General features: G+C 37.6%; 1 long non-coding RNA gene across 1 annotated transcript in view; it reads right to left on the bottom strand.

The window, feature by feature from the left end:
* Window positions 1-3,427: 3,427 nt before the first annotated feature.
* LOC129526317 (uncharacterized) overlaps window positions 3,428-18,407 on the bottom strand; it is a 35,877-nt gene continuing 20,897 nt past the window's right edge. The window contains exons 3-4 of the long non-coding RNA XR_008670978.1: window positions 10,631-10,760; window positions 3,428-3,635 (exon numbers count right to left, since the gene is read on the bottom strand). This is a non-coding gene — a long non-coding RNA (uncharacterized lncRNA). The remainder of the gene's footprint in view (window positions 3,636-10,630; window positions 10,761-18,407) is intronic.

The following is an 18,407-nucleotide window of genomic DNA, read 5'->3' as shown; positions in this document are numbered from 1 at the left end:
GAATGAAGTGTGGACTGCTTTTAACTTTCCTTCTGGTATTACTTACTTTAAAGTATCTGATATACAACAATTGGACTCACAAAAAGGAATATAAGAGAAAGAATATTCACTCCTTTAAAGCAGTTTTCACTTCACAGAATTTAGAGTTTTCCCATAATAAACTGCCATTAGCACCTCTGTGCTTTCCAGACAGTTAATTTCCAGGCATCAAATCTACAGGGCAAAGAATGGAGTCTAAGTGTGAAGATCACCAACTGATGATGAATTTGAAATAAACAAAGTATCCCCTGAAATGCTAATGGAATTCAACAGAAGGAGGATTACTCTTGTTACAATTGCAAAATTGTTAAATCTAGAGGGGTGTGGGACCGGGGAGGAAGGATACATAGGGAACCTAAAACTATTCTGCTTTTAGCTAAACATCTCCAACATTTTAAGATGTAAACAGTAAAACTTACACTTTTATTATTTTGTTTCTTTTTCCAAACCATGTGCCTGAAGGATCAGGTAGGAGCTCTTTTGTTATTAATTTGGAGCTCTCAAATGTGGTCCTAATATAATGTGTCACTTTATAACTCTTCCTTTACAGAAGCCTTCCAATCTAACAAAACTTATGTGTTTATGGTTTTACAACCTCAGCCTAGATTTTTTTTGGTCATCATTTTCTACACTGTGCTCCCTTCATATAGCATGTCTTCCTACATGTCTTCCTTCCTTACAGGTGCAGACCCTTCCTCAGTTTACACTTCCTTCCTTTACCCTGAAGCCTTCCCATTTTAACCTATGCCATAGGTAGTTTGCTCAAACTGAAACTTTCAATCAGGTCTATAGGGCAAAGAAATGAAGCTTATTTTCTATACCACTGATGCGGCATTATCATATGCTGTCTCACTGGGCTACTAATCTCCTGAAATGTCTTATCTTTTTTTGATTATATTCAAGTTTCTTCCGGGTAAGGTTCTCAAATGAAAAAAGGCAGGTGCAAAATGCTACATATGGTATAATCTCTTTTTGTTTAAAAAAATATACATAATACATATATAACATATGTATAAATTATATGTAGTATATGTACATTTTATAAATGTATATATATTTATTATATGTATGAATAGAAAAAGATATGGAATAATATACATTAAAGTCTAATTTCTGAGTGTTGGAATGTAATTTTTATTTTTCTCAAAGGCATTTCTAAGTTAAAAATAATTTTTTACTAAAATACTTTTTAAATAGTAAAAGTCAATTACTTTTATGTTATAAAATAAAATATGACAGATATTTTAAAAAAGAAATATATGAAATAGACACTAAAAAGTAATATTATGTGTGAAGGTCATTAATAATTTGTAAAAGTATAATTCAGAAAAAGTTATAATAATTCTCAACTTGTAACCCAATAACATAGCTTTAAATACAGAAAGTGAAAACTGAGAGACTTAAAAAGAGCTATAAATACATGTAGTGGGAGATGTTAACACATCTATTGAATTAATTATCTCTTTAAGTAATTAATTTATGAAGAGACCAAAAAAATTTGAACAGCAAAACTAATTTGCTTTGATTGACCTAATGAAAGTATATAAAATCTTTCAACTAATAATTAGAAAATATGCACTTTTTCAAATGTGCATTAACGCTTAGGAAAATTAGCCCCTTCCTTGTTTTTTTGTTTTGAGACAAGGTCTCGCTCTGTCACTCAGGCTGGAGTGCAGTGGTGTGATGTCGGCTCACTGCAACCTCCGCCTCCTGGAGTTCAAGCGATCCTCATGCCTCAGCCTCCGGAGTAGCTGGGACTACAGGTGCTCACCAGCACACTCAGCTAATTTTTCTGTTTTTAATAGAGACACACAGTTTCTCCATGTTGGCCAGGCTGGTCTAGAACTCCTGGCCTCAAGTGATCCGCACGCCTTGGCCTCCCAAAGTGCTGGGATTACAGATGTCAGCCACCATGACTAGCCACAAGAAAAGAAAGTTTCTAAGCATTTCTAAGAAGTAGTGTCAATCTAATCATGTTCTCTTACAATAGTGCTATTAAGTTAGAAATGAGAAAATAAGACAGCAAAATCCTATTTGTAATCTTTAAAAAAATAGAAATTAGAAAATCTGTACTAAAGTATCTTTTCACACATCTTACCCATCTTATTAAGCAAATGTTGGAGAAGAGTATTTCAAGGGAAATTTATAGTTTTAAATGCTTATAAAAGAGGAAATAACTGCCAATGAAGAGGTTAAGTGTGCAGTTTAAGAAATTAGGGAAGAATAAAGTAGAAGAAATGAAGTAATACAAGTACAAGCAGAAATTAATGAAATGAACTCAAAGAATTAATTACAGAAAATTAGCAAAACCAGAACTTGGTTCTTTGCCAGATAAGAAGTGTGAACTCTTGGCAAGACTGCATAGGAAGAAAATAGAAAAAGCACAAATAAATAATATTGAATATGAAAAAGGAAACATAACTTCAGGTACAGCAGAGATAAAACTCTGAGAGACTACTTATGAATAAGTTAATGACTAATATGTTTACAAGTTAGATAAAATAGACAATTTCCTAGAAAAATATGAAGGAAAAAATTGATTTAAAAGGCAATCAAAAACCTACATAGAAAGAACTATAGTAATTAAATAAACTGAGTGTTTACTTAAAAATCTACTCACACCAACAACACAATCCCCCATTATTTTACTAGAGAATTCTACTAATCATTCAAAGAACAAGTACTTTTTTTTTTTTTTGAGACGGAGTCTCCCTCTGTCCCCCAGGCTGGAGTGCAGTGGCGCTATCTTGGCTTACTGCAATCTCCACCTCCCAGGTTCAAGTGATTCTCCCGCCTCAGTCTCCCAAGTAGCTGGGATTACAGGCTCCCGCAACCACATCTGCCTAATTTTTGTAGTAGAGATGGGGTTTCACCATATTTGTCAGGCTTCTCTCGACCTCCTGACCTCAGGTGATCCACCTGCCTTGGTCTCCCAAAGTGCTAGGATTACAGGCATGAGCCACTGTGCCCAGCCCAATACTTACATTCTTATATAGACTTTTTGAGAGAATGGAAAAGGAGGCAGTGCTTTCTCACATTGTTTTATAAGACTATTCTAACATTGATGCCAAAAGCTGAAAATGGTAAAACAAGAAAGAAAAATTCTAGTTCAGTCTTGCCTCTCATAGATGCGCTAAACTTCACAAAATACTAGCAAATCCAGCCTCAACGTCCATGTATAAAAATTATAGGAAATATCGTTAGGGTTTGGCTTTGTATTTACATCCAATTCAGGAATCACTGGGCACTGGCTTCGGGCACTCTGTTCCCCAAGTTAGAAATGGAGTGATAGACAAGGTTGGTACTCTTTTTCCCCTCAGGGATATGATTCTTAAATTGTGTCTTATCTTAGTAATTACTTTAGCATGACAACTGGCTGTTCCTCATGAATCTTCTCTCACCTTGTTCTGTACTTTGTTTTTTATGTCTATTTATTCACATACTACATTTCCTTTCTCATTCTTTTCCTTGGTTTTTTGAAAGCTGATCATTCTGGTTTTTATTCCCGGAGTTTCTTTGTTATTTTCAGATATTTATGTGCACACACATACATTTCTCTCTCCGTCTGTCTCTCTTAGCGCTGGGCTAGAAATTCCCTGTGGGGAAAAAAGAATACGAATGTGACAGCATCCACTCTTCTCCCCACTCATGTTATCTTTGTTGATATTATCTAGATTTTAAGTCTGCCTTCATGTTAAGTTATTATTGTTTACATTATTTAATCTTCCTCATCAGAGAGTATCTTGGCATTAGCAACATTTAAACCAATTATCTAGCCTAATTCCTTATGCTTCCTTTCTTCTCTTCCCCTGCCGGCCCTCTTGGTCCTGCCCTTTGTCCATAGTCACAAAACTATATCCATTTATTGATTTCTATGAAAATATTCCACAAGACCTGAACATTTTGTGGGGCATGTAATGTAAACTTCTGGGTGCTACGAGATGTCACACAGGCTTCCACCCGTGTGCTGACTGCACCTCACTTGCTCCAAAGTCAGTGCTTCTGTCACATCATGTCCTCATGTCCCGTGGCCATGAGCAGGTCCTGGGAAGTGCTGCCTAGGTACCAGTTTCCTGCTCCTGAGAAACAGTCCTGCCTGTCTGATCTCACCTTTCCCAGGAATCTTGTTAAATACAATGTTCTACCTCTGCCCTTGGCAGTGACTCCAGGACAGTGTCACCAGGACTGCCCATTTCATCCCTGTAGTAACACTACGAAGTGAGTCCTAGTTGCCAGCCTAGAGTGGAGTGGTGGGAACAGTAAAGAAGTGAGTGCATGGCCATGGAGAAATGAAAAACAACAACAGTCATTCTGCTTGTTATTATTGCATACACCAGCATTTCTAAACAACGTCAGTGATAAAAATAAACTAGCCTTCCATTCTGGGCCGATTACTCCACCTTCCTTGTCATTGGTAAGTCGTTGGTAGGTACTTTTATGAACCCAATACACAGAGGGGGAATTGGGCTTAGAGAGGGTGTTGCCTCCCTTTCCTAGGTCTTACAGCTTGTAAGGTGTAGACGCCACAGCAACTCCATCTTGGACGCTAATCTGCCATGTTGGCTTCTGACTAACCCATTCTGGGAGGGTCTCTAGGATTTCCAGTTTATCTATTGTTCCTTGTGTTCCTTGTGTAAGAGCAGGGACCTACTATAAATCCTAAATTTATTTACCATAATTCCCAAGGTGTAATCCCTTGATGTTACCGTACTTCAATTGACCTAAGCCTCCCTTGTGAAGCATGTACACCCTTTCCCTGCGGTATATAAGCCCTGGGTCTGAAGGGTAATGGTGCGGGGATCCACCATCTTGTTCTGTGACCGTCCAAGACACAGACATGGTGTCTGTTTGTAAGTCCTTATTAAATGTTTATTTCTAAGAGACTAGATTTGTCAGCCTCCTCCTTCGAACTCTCAGCTTCCTTGGACTTCTGGGAGTAGGCTTGCACAGACCTGACCAGTGTGGAAAATAAGGGAAAGTACCGTATTTGTACCAGGTATAGCTAATTCCAAAGTACTTAACAAATATACTATTGTGCCTTTTTGATGCCAATCAGGATTTTCTAATAAGGGCAGCCCTTGGCTTTTCTCTACCCCTCAATTAAGTGCCATTGAGACATTATTGGTGAAAGCCACTGCAGTCCGATCCCAACTCTAATGGAGTTTCACAGTCAAGATAGTGCATTTGTATAATTCACTAGGAAAGTAATGCTAGTTGCAACTCATTATTGCCAAGAACTATTGACCAATTAGTTCCAATTCATTTAAAGGGGTAATAGAAACTTAAGCTTTCCGAATTCATAATAAACTATGGCTCTTGAAAGGAGAAGAGAGAAAATCAGAACGTAATTAAAGTGGTTCTCTCCAATAAGAAGTTAATTTTGAAATCTGAACAAAAACTTAAAACGGCAGATTTCTGTGTTTTGAAAAAAACAATTTGCCAAATACCAGTTTATACTCTTTATAGTTCTGAAAGCAAACCAAACCATTTATTCAATTTTAAATGATCCACAAACTTCTACAAGTCAAATAGGAGCATCTTATTAACAGAGGACATGATTTATGTGTTACATGCCCAAAATATAACCACATGAGATTGATTCTGTTTTATGGTGATGGCAGAAAATATGAAATTAGTAAATTTTTGTTGCTTAATTTATTTTTTGAAAATAAAGATTGTTGTAGAATGGATCTAAGCCATCTAAATAAAACATTTATGGATTTCACTAACAGCTTTCATCATTATTATTCATTAGGAATTATTAGGATGACTATTTTAAATTGCTTATCTAATTCTTTGTTATCTTGCATTTACACACATATCATAACACGGTGAACTATTTTGCCTTGGAACCTGCAGGAATCTGGAATTCCTAGAGACCTGGATTCAAATCCTCCCCCTTGTACATGCATGAAGGTAGGGACTACGTTTTTTCATCTCTAAGCTGAAGGAAACCAAGATGGAACTGAGCAAAATGTCTGTGAAAATTAAATATGGTCTCAATACGTTTGGGGTCTCAGCTGTATCCCTGTATTAGTTTCCTAGGGCTGCTACCACAGAGTACTACAGAATGCATGGCTTCAAACCACAGAAATATGTTCTCACTGTTCTCGAGGCTAGAAGTCCAAATTCAAAGTGTCAGCTGCTCCCTCTGAAGGCTTTGGGGAAGGGTCCCTCCTTATCCCTTCCCAGCCTCCGGTGGCCCCATGCCTTATAGCTGCATCACTACACCCCCAGCCTCTGTCTTCACGTTTGCTGCTTCCTTGTGTCTGTGTCCTGTGTTTTCTCTTCTTCTTAAAAGGATACCAGTCATTAGATTTAGGACCCAAATTAATCCGGTATGACCTCATCTTAACTGATTACATCTGCATTACCTTTGGAGATCCTATCTCCAAATAAGGTCACATTCTGAGCTTCAGTGTTGAGAGGAATTTTGGGGGAACACTATTGAACCCTCTATACTTATCCAATTCCTAATTCTATTATGTTTTTATCTATGCTGTAACATGGTCATCTCCTTTGCCTTGGAAGGTGCATGACGTTTGGGTTCCTAGAGACCTGGATTCAAACCCTCCCCTTGTACATGAACGAAGGGCGGTGTAACTACTTTCTTCATTTGTGAACTGGGGAGAAGCAAGACGTAAGGCACAGAAATGTTATAAAAATGAAATTATACTTGATATAAGATTATGCATGGCACATGGAAGGAACTTAAATATTATTTTCCTATTAAAATTTAGAACATTCTATATTAAAATATTTATTAGAATGATACATAAGTTTGTAGACAGCCTCATCTTTGATAAACCTAGTAAAATAGCATTGGTCCTGTCTAAATAATGACTATCTTGGAAATCTCACTTTTAAGAAGTTCTTCCTTAAATAAAATGCCTCCTTAAGTTATTTGAACCATTATTAACTGTTCCGCCTCATAGACTTTTATTGAGGAAATAAAGCACTGTAGTAATTTTTCTTTATTAAATAATTTAAATTTGTAACTGTATAATATGTAATATTTCAAATGAAAATAACATTATATATCAGACAAATGTCACATCAACCAGATTTGACAAATCTGGTTTAACATTTATCATATTTTTACAAATGTTTTAATATTTTGCTTCAATTTAAGAAAATAAAGATTTACATATGCAGTTTAACTCCACATTCCCATCAGATCCCTTTCTTTTCCTTTTTTCTTTTTTTTTTTCTTTGAGATGAAGTCTCACTCTGTTGCCCAGGCTGGAGTGCAGTGGCGCGATCTCAGCTCGCTGCAACCTCTGTCTCCCAAGTTCGAGGGATTCTCTACCTCAGTCTCCCAAGTAGCTGATCTTACAGGCACACACCACCACACCCAGCTAATTTTTGTATTTTTAGTAGAGACGGGGTTTCACCGTGTTAGCCAAGATGGTCTGGATCTCCTGACCTCGTGATCCGCCCACCTCAGCCTCCCAAAGTGCTGGGATTACCGGCATGAACCACCCCAACCAGCCCCATTGGATCCCTTTCTTTCCATTCCTTAGTAGGCAGTTACTCACAGAGTTGCTTGTCACCAGCTCACACAACTCTAGACATGAAGTAAACTACTATGTATAAAAAAAAAGTCGTCTATGTATGTACTCAAAAGAGAAATTGCTTTTTAAGTGTATGTGACTAGTCTTAGTACACTTTCTTCACATTTTTAAAAACGCATGTTCTGGCTGGGTGTGGTGTTTCACGCCTGTTATCCCGGCACTTTGGGAGGCCAAGGCAGGTGGATTACGAGGTCAAGAGATCAATACCATCCTGGCCAACATGGTGAAACCCCATCTGTACTAAAAATACAAAAATTAGCTGGGCGTGGTGGCACGTGCCTGTAACCTCAGCTACTTGGGAGGGCTGAGGTAGAGAATCTCTTGAACCCAGGAGGCATAGGTTGCAGTGAGCCGAGATTGCGCCCCTGCACTCCAGCCTGGGCGACACAGAGAGACTCCATCTCAAAAAAAAAAAAGAAAAAAAAGAAAAAAATAACATGTTCTCTGGACTTTTCGTTTCAGCAACTTTACTGGTCTCCATTGTATGAATGCCATAGTGCCCTTGCCCAGTTCCCAACTGAGGGACAGTTATTACAGTCTCCCTTTTCTTCCTGCCTCACAGCAAGTTCTGTAATGAACACCCCAGTATGTTCTCCATATGAATGTGTGGTCATCTCTAGACCTGCAATTGTTGGATTGTTGGATAGCCTCATCTTTAATTTCATGGCTATTACTATATTGTTTTCCAAAGTAGAGGTATGAATTTACATTCTCACCAGAATAATACAATTGCTGTTCCCACACGTTCTTATCTACATTTGGTACATCAAACTTGTTTTTTTCAATCAGATGACTATAAAATAGTATCTTTTGGATTTGATTATAAGAGAGTTTGAACAATTTTTAAAATCTGTTTGTTGGCAGTATAGTTTTCAAGTTCTGTGGATGCCCACTGTATCCCTTGAAAGTATATTGGCTGATACAACATTGGCTAGTTTGTCTTTTCCTTGCCCCCATTTGTATGAGGTTAATAAAACATATATGTATTCTGTATAATATTCCTGTATTGGTTTTGCCTTGCAGATATCTTTCTCCAATCTGTGGCTCATCTTTTCTGGTCTTCACCACAGTTAATAAGCCATCTCCTGGGGCAAGTGTCTTTTTATGTATTTGGATTTCTCCTTTCAGTACTGATTTTCTCTTGGTTTCTCCTCGTGCACTAGAATCCTGTCTTTGTCAGAAGCTGCTAAGTGCCTGTCTTAGTCCATTCAGGAATAACTGAGGTTGGGTAATTTATAAAGAAAAGAGGGTTATTTGGCTCACAGTTCTGCAGGTTGCACAAGAAGCATGGTGCCAGCATCTGCTTCCAGGGAGGGCTGCAGCCTGCTTCCACTCATGGCATGGGGTGAAGGGGAGCCAGCCTGTAGAGATCACTTGGTTAGAGGAAGCCAGACAGAGCATGGAGGTGCCAGGCTCTTTTTAATAACCAGCTGTTGTTGGTACTAATAGAGCAAGAACTCACTCACCGTCCCCTGTAATAATCTATTCATTGGGACTCACCCCATGATCCAAACGCCTGCCCTCCCCACCCCCCGCATTAGGTCCCACCTCCCACAGGGATTAAATTTCAACATGAGATTTGGAGGGGACAAATATTCAAACTATTGCAGTGCCTTTTAGGCCTTCTAGGGCCGGAACTTTGGCATGGTTGACTAAATGAGAATGAAAGCCTGGTGATCTGGAACCTCGTTAAATTGGACCGAGTATTGCATTCTCTGTGCTCATGTTTTGACTGAGATATTTCTCTGGTTCTAATCTGGTTTTCAAATTCTGACTTCTGTCTTGCTGCTCACTGACCCTTAATTTGTCCAGAGCTTACCTTAGTAGCCAAAGAGTTTCAGAACTTCTCGAATTTGAACCTAATTTTAGGTCTTTGCACAACTCCAGGCAGGGCTGAACCGAGGAGGTGTCAGTTACATACACAATGTGTGTTTGGCCAAAACAGATAATCTTTAAATGGCTAACAATTTAATGCAAATTATTTCCCTTCATATGATAGAAAGCAAATAAAGTAATAAAGTTTAATTAAACACAGTCCTATAGTTAAATCTATAATAGCAATCTTTGCCTGAAGGCACATTCCAGCACCCAACCCACTTCTTTTTCTCCTGGTGATATTAAATGACTTTATTCTTGAAATAGACCAACTATCCCTGAAAGGATAATAAATTAAAAACAAATGATTCTTTGCTATTTTAATTATCCTGGAGCTTGTATTTGGAGCACTAAACCTTCACACATTCAGTCCTATCCACACTGAATTTTTGGTCAGAAATAATATGTTTAGATAATAGAATATTTTGTTAGAAAAAAAGCTAAAAAGACATTGAGTTTAGTGTTTTGATCAACTTATAATATCTAATATTTGAATGAAAGCTTGTTGCAGTTTTGCAAATTTTTATTAATTTTTTTTGGATTAATTTTTTATGGATTTTTATTAATGTCTATTTTACTGTCCAGTATTCCTGTCCAGTATTTTCAGCTCTTGCTCACATCAAGAGAAGAAGAAGCCTGGGCATGGTGGCTCAGGCCTGTAATCCCAGCACTTTGGGAGGCTAAGGCAAGTGGATCACTTGAGGTCAGAAGTTCGAGACCAGCCTGGCCAACATGGTGAAACCCCGTCTCCACAAAAAATACAAAAAAATAAGTCAGGCATGGTGGTGGGCACCTGTAATCCCAGTTACTTGGGAGGCTGAGGCAGGAGAATTGCTTGAACCTGGGAGGCAGAGGTTGCAGTGAGCCAAGATCGTGCCACTGCACTCCAGCCTGGGTGTCAGAGTGAGACTCCGTCTCAAAAAAAAAAAAAAAAAAAGATGAAGAAAATGAAGAATTTGGATGTAGCATATCACTGTTTTGTCTAGTATTAGAAAACCTTACAAAAATTAATGAGTTGTGTAGTTTATTGATTTCTTTGAGATCCACAGCATAATTTTAATATGAGTGTTTGTTTTGATCTTTGAAATGAGGTAAGTTCTTCCATGTGTGTCCAGAATTTCCAAAAATACGGACATATTTACCTGTATCTGCCTTCAGCTGTGCCTCGTATCTGTTCACCATTTCTCATTTCTTTTAGGTAGTCTCTGTAAGTGGTAACCAAATGGCCTAATTAGAATGAACTTCTGCAAAGCCATCAACATTCAGGAAATGCTATAAATAGATTGATTTGATTGGTTAGCTGTTTAATTAAATAATGTAACTGTTCTCTTATTCATTCAGCAGGCATTCTTTGAACTATTGTTATTTGATACATGCAGGTCAACTGAAAAGAAAGACAGTGGCTACACGGATTAGGTACACGTGTATTTCCCATGATCCAAATTTGTTTAGTTACTGAGTTTGGATTGAGAGGGTTTAGATAGCCACAGATGCCTGTATTTGACTCTTTAATGATAGTAGATGTGAGACATGCTTGCACAATCACAATTAAATAGCAAATTGCTTTTAGCTGACCCAGTGTGCAATTACATATTCTAATTGTGTTGCAACAACCTTTGCTATTCTACGTTAGTTTTTGTTAGAGTGAAGAAAAAAAATTATAATTAATAAAGATCAGATTTTCAGGTCATGCTTTTAGCTTGTTGGCTTGGATAGATTTACTTTTTCCACAGAAACAGCAAGAAACCAGGCAAGAGATGTAGATTTGCAACAACATTGGGAATATAAATTGATTATCTTTCTAATCTCTTTGAAGAATAATGCCTCATTTGGACCCATTTACACTAAACAGAAATGACTGATAGTTGGCTGGCTTGTCTTAGACCAGAAAGACAGCAACACAAATAGCAAGGCAGGGAGTAAGGAGAGGCTTCTATCTACTCACTCTGTATGCCCCCCTTATTAGTCCATTCTCACATTGCTATAAAGAACTGCCTGAGACCGGGTAACTTATAAAGAAAAGAGGTTTAATTGGCTCATGGTTCCACAGGCTGTACAGGAAGCACAGCTTGGGAGGCCTCAGGAAACTTAAAATCATGGCTGAGGGTGAAGGGGAAGCAGATATGTCCTGGATGGCAGGAGCAGGAGGGAGAGGGGACAGGGGCAAGGGGAGGTACTACACACTCTTGAGCAATCAGATCTCGTGAGAATTCAGTCACTATCACAAGAACAGCAAGAGGGAAACCACCCCAGTGATCTAATCACCTACCACCAGGCCCCTCCTCCAACACTGGTGATTACAACTGGACATGAGATTTGGGCGGGAACACAAATCCAAATCGTATCACCCCCCCAATTAGAGACTTGGGATTTGAATCAACAAAAAATCCTGCAGTTCACTTTTTATGTGGATAGTACATTGGAGGCAGATAATTTTCCCACTTCTGCCTCCTTGTCAGTTCTTTATTCCTTTGAATCAGAATATAACAGCGTCCAGTAATGCAGCTAGCCCACGTGTGAAATGAAGCAAGAGTGGCATAGTACACTCTGAGCTGTGCAGTGAAAAACAGGCATGGACAGCCACAGGAAGGGTGGGGCTTCAAGCCACATTAAGGTATGTACCTTCATTTATTACTTATAGCTAAAAATCTACTTTAAGTGCTTTCAAATTACTTGAAAGAAATTTCCTTTTTACCATTCACTTAGGCAATAGAAGGAAGGAGAAAATCTTATCTCATGGAACTATACTATATAAACACCTGAAAATGTCAAAGATTTGTTTAAAGGGTACAACTTACCCTTTAGCTGAAATAAAGTTGGGAGGACAGACTACTGCTTTCAATGACGGTGCACTAGGTAATTTAGAATCCCATCCCTCACCCTGCTGAGAAAAGTAGAAAAGCTAGGTGGGGAAAACCTCTTTGAAAGCACAGAATGCCTAAAAATATATTGAAAAATTACCTACCAAAATTTGAGACACAGAAATTCAGAAAAGGGACCCCTGTTTCTATGGGGTTGTTTGCTGATTGCGGATTATAGAAATGTACAGATGGAAGGCTGGGTAGCATCTCCGACAAACTCCCAAGGCTGGGTGAGGGACTGAAATTGGAAGCCAGAGGTCATTAATATAATGATAGAGGATCCTGGTAAAACCTCCAGGCTTTTGAGTTGAGATGCTGAGAGCTGAAGCTTACAAATAAGAGTAACAGAGGTAACACAATCCTCGCAATGACTGCATCCACACTTTACGTGACCCAGTGTCTGGTGGGGTCCTGTACCTCTAGGACCCCAGTCAGGAATCCTCTCTGGAGGAAAATAGCTCTAACCAGATATAGGACTGCATCAAACAGTATAGGTGACAAGACAATGTACATTAGAACCCACTCAAATGATAAAGGAGCCATAAAACTTCAAGTTCTAATATAAACCAATACAGACTTCAATATAACTGTGATCATTGCAGTCAAAGATGTGAAATACAATACTGAGAGTCTCAGCAGAGAACTGTCAACTCTAAAAAGTACAATCAAGATCAGTTTTTAAGTCTGAAACATAAAATAACTGAAATTAAGAACTCAGTCTACAGTTTTAATAGCCATTTATTAATACACAGATAAGAATGGGACTATATTTGTGTATAAATATACATATATATGTATATGTGTATATTATATAATATATACACACTGTATATATATATGTATGTATCTTTCTACATATAAATATAGAGAGGGGGAGATGGATGGGGAGAGAGACACAGAGAGAGAAGTACCAAAGACAGTAATTACATCTAGAATATGTTGAGAAAGTCCAAAAGGTATCCAAAAGAGGTGAAAGATAAAATTGGATGGTAGCAATATTTGAAGTTATTATGGCTGAAAATTGTATAAAACTGGAGAAAGTCAACCAATCATGGACTTAAAAAGGTCTACAGACAATAAATACAATAAATAATGACATAAATCACATGTAGGTATACCATAATAAAACCATAAAAACAAAGACAAAAATAAAATGTTAAACTCAAGAAAATATACATTTTCACTGTAACAAGGTTTTAGACATACACCTGGCTTTTTTTTTTGGTAACATCTTTACTGAAATATGTTTATATACCATACAGTTTACCTATTTAAAGTGTGTAATTTAATGATTTTTTAGTATATTTACACAGTTTTGCAATCATCAACACAACTTCTGAACATTTTATACCCCATATCCTTCAGCTGTCACCCCTAATCCTTCTGTCCCCAAGTCCTATGCAACCACTCATCTACTTTATGTCTATACCATTTCCTGTTTTGGAAATTTCATATAAGTGAAATTATATAATCTGTGGTGTTCTCCCACTGGCTTCTTTCACTTAGCAGAACGTTTTAAGTTTCATCTATATTGTATCAGAACTTCATTCCTTTGTATGGCTGAATAATATTCAATCTTGTTTATCCATTCATCATTTGATGGGCATTTGGATTGTTTCTACATTTTGATTATTATGAATAATGCTTCTGTGAATATTTGTTTATAATTTTGGGGTGAACATATGTTTTCACATATCTTGGGTAAATAATGAAGAAGTAAACTCACTGGGTCCATGGTAACTGTATGGTTAGCTTTTGGAGAGACTGCTCAAACGTTTTCCAAAGTCGTGGTTCAATTTTACATTGTCATCTCAGTGTATGAGGGTTCTGGCAACACTTACTGTTACCTATTTTTTTTAAATATAGTCATTCTAGTGGGTGTGAAATAAGTTGTGAAATGTCTCTTCTTAACATGATAAATGGAAGTCGGAAGTCAATGGAATAATATATTAAATAAAATAATGTCAATGTAGAATTCAATGTTTACTTCAACAACGTGCTTAAAAATTCATTTGAAAGAGAAAAAGATTTTTAAAATTGATAATCTGCACTAAGAGAAATATTAAGCATATTCTTTTCGGAGAAGGAAAATATTCCCAGATGAGAACTTAAATGTGCATGGGGGCTGGGTGCAGTGGCTCACTCCTGTAATCCCAGCACTTTGGGAGGCTGAGGTGAGCAGATGACCTGAGGTCAGGAGTTCGAGACCAGCCTGGCCAACATAGTGAAACCCCATCTCTACTAAAAATACAAAAATTAGCCAGATGTGGTGGTGCACACCTGTAGTCCCTGCTATTCCGGAGGCTGAAGCATGAGAATCACCCGAACCCAGGAGGCGGAGGTTGCAGGGAGCCCAGATCACACCACTGCACTGCAGCCTGGGTGACAGAGTGAGACTCCACCTCAAACAAACAAACAAAAAAGAAACAGGTGTGCATGGGTGGCTTTCTTTAAATGTCTGTGTCAAGGACATGCCCCTTTGTGTTCACATTCAGTTCGAATGTAGTGACATCTGGCACCTGTGATTCTCAAGTTCATCTCTGGTTGAATTTCAACAGCATAGAATGTGAAAAGAAGAGATCCTGAGGAATATCACCTTTAAGAGAGAAAAGGTGTCCAGAATGGCTACGAGAAAACTTAAGAGGACGTGATGTTTTAGAAGCAGAGGGAAGAGAGCATTTCAGAAAAAAAGATAGATTACATGAATAAGTACAAAATATATATTTTTCGCTTTACATAAAGACACACTGAGTGACATTTTTGAAAACAATTTTAGATGAGTGAGGACTAAAGACAGATTGTGCGTGTGTGCGTACGTGTGTGCATGTTTGTGGTGTGTGCATGTGTGGTGTGTGTGTGCATGTGCATGTGTGTGGTGTGCATGCGTGCATGTGTGTGGTGTGCGTGTTTATGTGTGTGGTGTGTGCATGTGTGTGGTGTGTGTGTAGATGTGTGTGCGCCTGTTTATGCACGTATGTGTGTGTGCGTGCATATTGGTGTGAATATTGGTGAGGCTGTTAAAGTGAAGATAGTGAGTAGCAGTATCTCCTGCATACACTGTCCCTGGGAGGAAGCTTATATTCCTTTCCCCAGATTAATTTTTTTTAAAAAGAAGGAAGTGGAAAGAGAAAACCAATCAATGGCTTTGCACAATCTATATAAAGGAAGCCCTGTGTAAATGTGCTAAGTATAAAAAAAAAATCTCATGTTTTAGAAGATACTGAGAATAATAATAATATATGAGGTCACTTTTATAGGTAGGAAAATAAGGTCTGTGGAAGAGTAACGAAATAATAAAAAAGAGAGAGAGGAAAGGCGGACACTGATGAGATGGAATGAAGGCATTGGACCTCAGGTCACCTGACAACGAACCCAAGGAAAACAGGCTGGGAACAAAAGAACCATTTTACAATCAACATCTCCTTGAATAATTTACTTAAACCATATAAATAATAGAAAAAAACTATTAAAAATGATTCTTGGTGGATTGGGAGGAAAGAAATGGGGCACTGCGTTGTAATTATATCTCTCTGCTCTTGCAACAGATGTTCAATAGGAAGCCCCAAATGCTTGTTGCTAGTTGTTATGCGTGCCTCAGAGCAGAACAGCTTGTCTGAGCTCTGGGCCCAGAATACTGCAGTGTGAAAATAGGCCACAGGCATGAAATTCATTGTGATTATTGTGAACAGACACTGCTAACAGTACCCTGGGGCTTGTGGATTAGGTAACTTTTCTATTTCTAACGTAGGAATAAATTACTCTGTATGTCATTTTGCATAATCAAAATGCAATACCATACGAATTGTCAATAGACATACAGCACAAAAGCGTTTTAGAATATATGAATATGTCAGGAGCATATGTTTTCCACGGATTCATGTGAAATTGCTGAGGTGAAGATGGCTAATGTTTATTAACTGGTTAGTTTTTGAAGTTTTAGAGGCAATATTGATGAGGATTCATGCAAACAAAATCAAAACCTGTTGTATACTACTATTCTGTGTTGATAACCTTCCTATTATGACATTTGTTTTAACTAAATAAAAGTACTATTTTATTTTATTGTATTTTTTTGAGACGGAGTCTCGCTCTGTCGCCCAGGCTGGAGTGCAGTGGCGCTATCTCTGCCCACTGCAAGCTCCGCCTCCTGGGTTCACGCCATTCTCCTGCCTCAGCCTCCGGGGTAGGTGGGACCACAGGCGCCCGCCACCACACCGGGCTAATTTTTTTGTATTTTTAGTAGAGACGGGGTTTCACTGTGTTAGCCAGGATGGTCTCGATCTCCTGACCTCGTGATCCACCCGCCTCGAGCTTCCAAAGTGCTGGGATTGCGGCGTGAGGCACCGCGCGCGGCCCCAAAAGTACTATTTTAGAAAGGGAAAAAGACTGATTTGGAAAACAATGTAGGAGGAAGGTAAATTTTAAAATAATCATTCAAAGAGGAGCCCTTAATGGAAGACTATGAAAAAATTAGAATAGGGAAAATCAACAAAATAAAAAGAATCCCTTTTGTATGTCTAAACACATCCCCAAAACATAATGTATTTAAAACAAATATGTTCAGCGAGATCATAAATTAATAAACTATGGGAAAGATTGCTATACAACTATTATTATCAGCTTAATAAAGAACTAAATTTTGACCTGTTTAAAGGAATGTACTACCAATATGCTATTAAAATTTGTAAAAACGATCTCTTAAAGAGAATTTCTTTCATTGGATAAACTAAAAACTATAGTATAATTTTCATAGCCGGTGTTACACAGAAGGGATTTACTTCTCATACCACTTCACAGGAAAAAGTCCTAGCACTATTTGGCTTCAAAGGAATAGTCAGTATGTCTACTAGATACAGAAAAAAAGATAATTTCCATTGATTTATGAAATTACTCAGGAGATGAAACTTACTTTGTCAGCAAAACCTCGGCTTGCTATGATGATCACATTTGGAGAGTAATTTTTACCTTTGTTAAGAAGACTATCATTAATTGTCTTATTTTATCATAAAATTATATGATATTAAAATTCTCTATCACCAAACTGCTATGGTTTATCTGTTGCCTCCAAAACTCATCTGGAAATTTATTCCCCCACGTGGCAGAAGTGAAAGGTAGGGCGTTTGAAAGGTGATTGGGTCGTGAGGGCAGAGCCCTCAGAAGGGGATTACTCCATTCATGGATTTATGGGTTAATGGGTTAATGGATTAGTGGGTTGTCACAGGAGTGGGACTGGTGGCTTTATAAGAAGAGGAAGAGAGTATACAGTGCGGTTTGTCACATTGCCACTAGATGGCAGTGATGATGAACATGGACCGCACATTTACACAAGCTCTACAACCACCTGAGCTTTTAGTTCTTTTTATTTACTATGATGCTGTTGTCACCATGGCACTGACATTAGAAATATATTTTCGTTTCAGTAAGTTAGTAGCTTTACTGAGCCCTTATTATGTACTAGACAATGAGATATGCCAGAATCACCATTTTATAGATAAGAAAATGGAAATCCAGGAAAATAAACTGAAAAGTCAAAAGTCAATAAGGCAAAAAATGAATTTAAGTTCAAAACAAAGTCTGCTTGATTCGAAACCAACTCCCTTGTCTACTGAATACTTGAAATAGGATAGTGTCTGATACCTCTTAGAATTGTCACAAAGCCTTGGAACTACAGAGAAAAAATGAAAATAGTTTTTTGAATGAATTGTAATTCTATTGCTTGACTTTCTTTGGAACCAAAAATTAATATCTTTTACAGTTCTCTAGATTTTTTTTATCTTTGGGACTTACTTTTAGGGCTTGGTGAGTATATCTTTTGTAATGATTAATAGAGCCATATAAAATTCGTTAATAGACTCAAATACTTACAAGCGTAAACATTACAAATTAGCATATGAGGAGTTATACATTTTTAAGTAGAATTTTTAATGGGTATAATAAGATACCCAAAATGATCACAGGATTTATCTTCTAATATTTTAATACAAAATTTTTAATTTCTTAAAATGAGAATTATAAAAGCAAGATACAGAATCTAATTTCCTTTGGGATTAAATCTTGC

This window comes from Gorilla gorilla, chromosome 14 (assembly GCF_029281585.2).
Source record: "Gorilla gorilla gorilla isolate KB3781 chromosome 14, NHGRI_mGorGor1-v2.1_pri, whole genome shotgun sequence".
Classification (NCBI taxonomy): Eukaryota; Metazoa; Chordata; class Mammalia; order Primates; family Hominidae; genus Gorilla; species Gorilla gorilla.
This window is presented reverse-complemented; position numbering and strand designations above follow the sequence as displayed.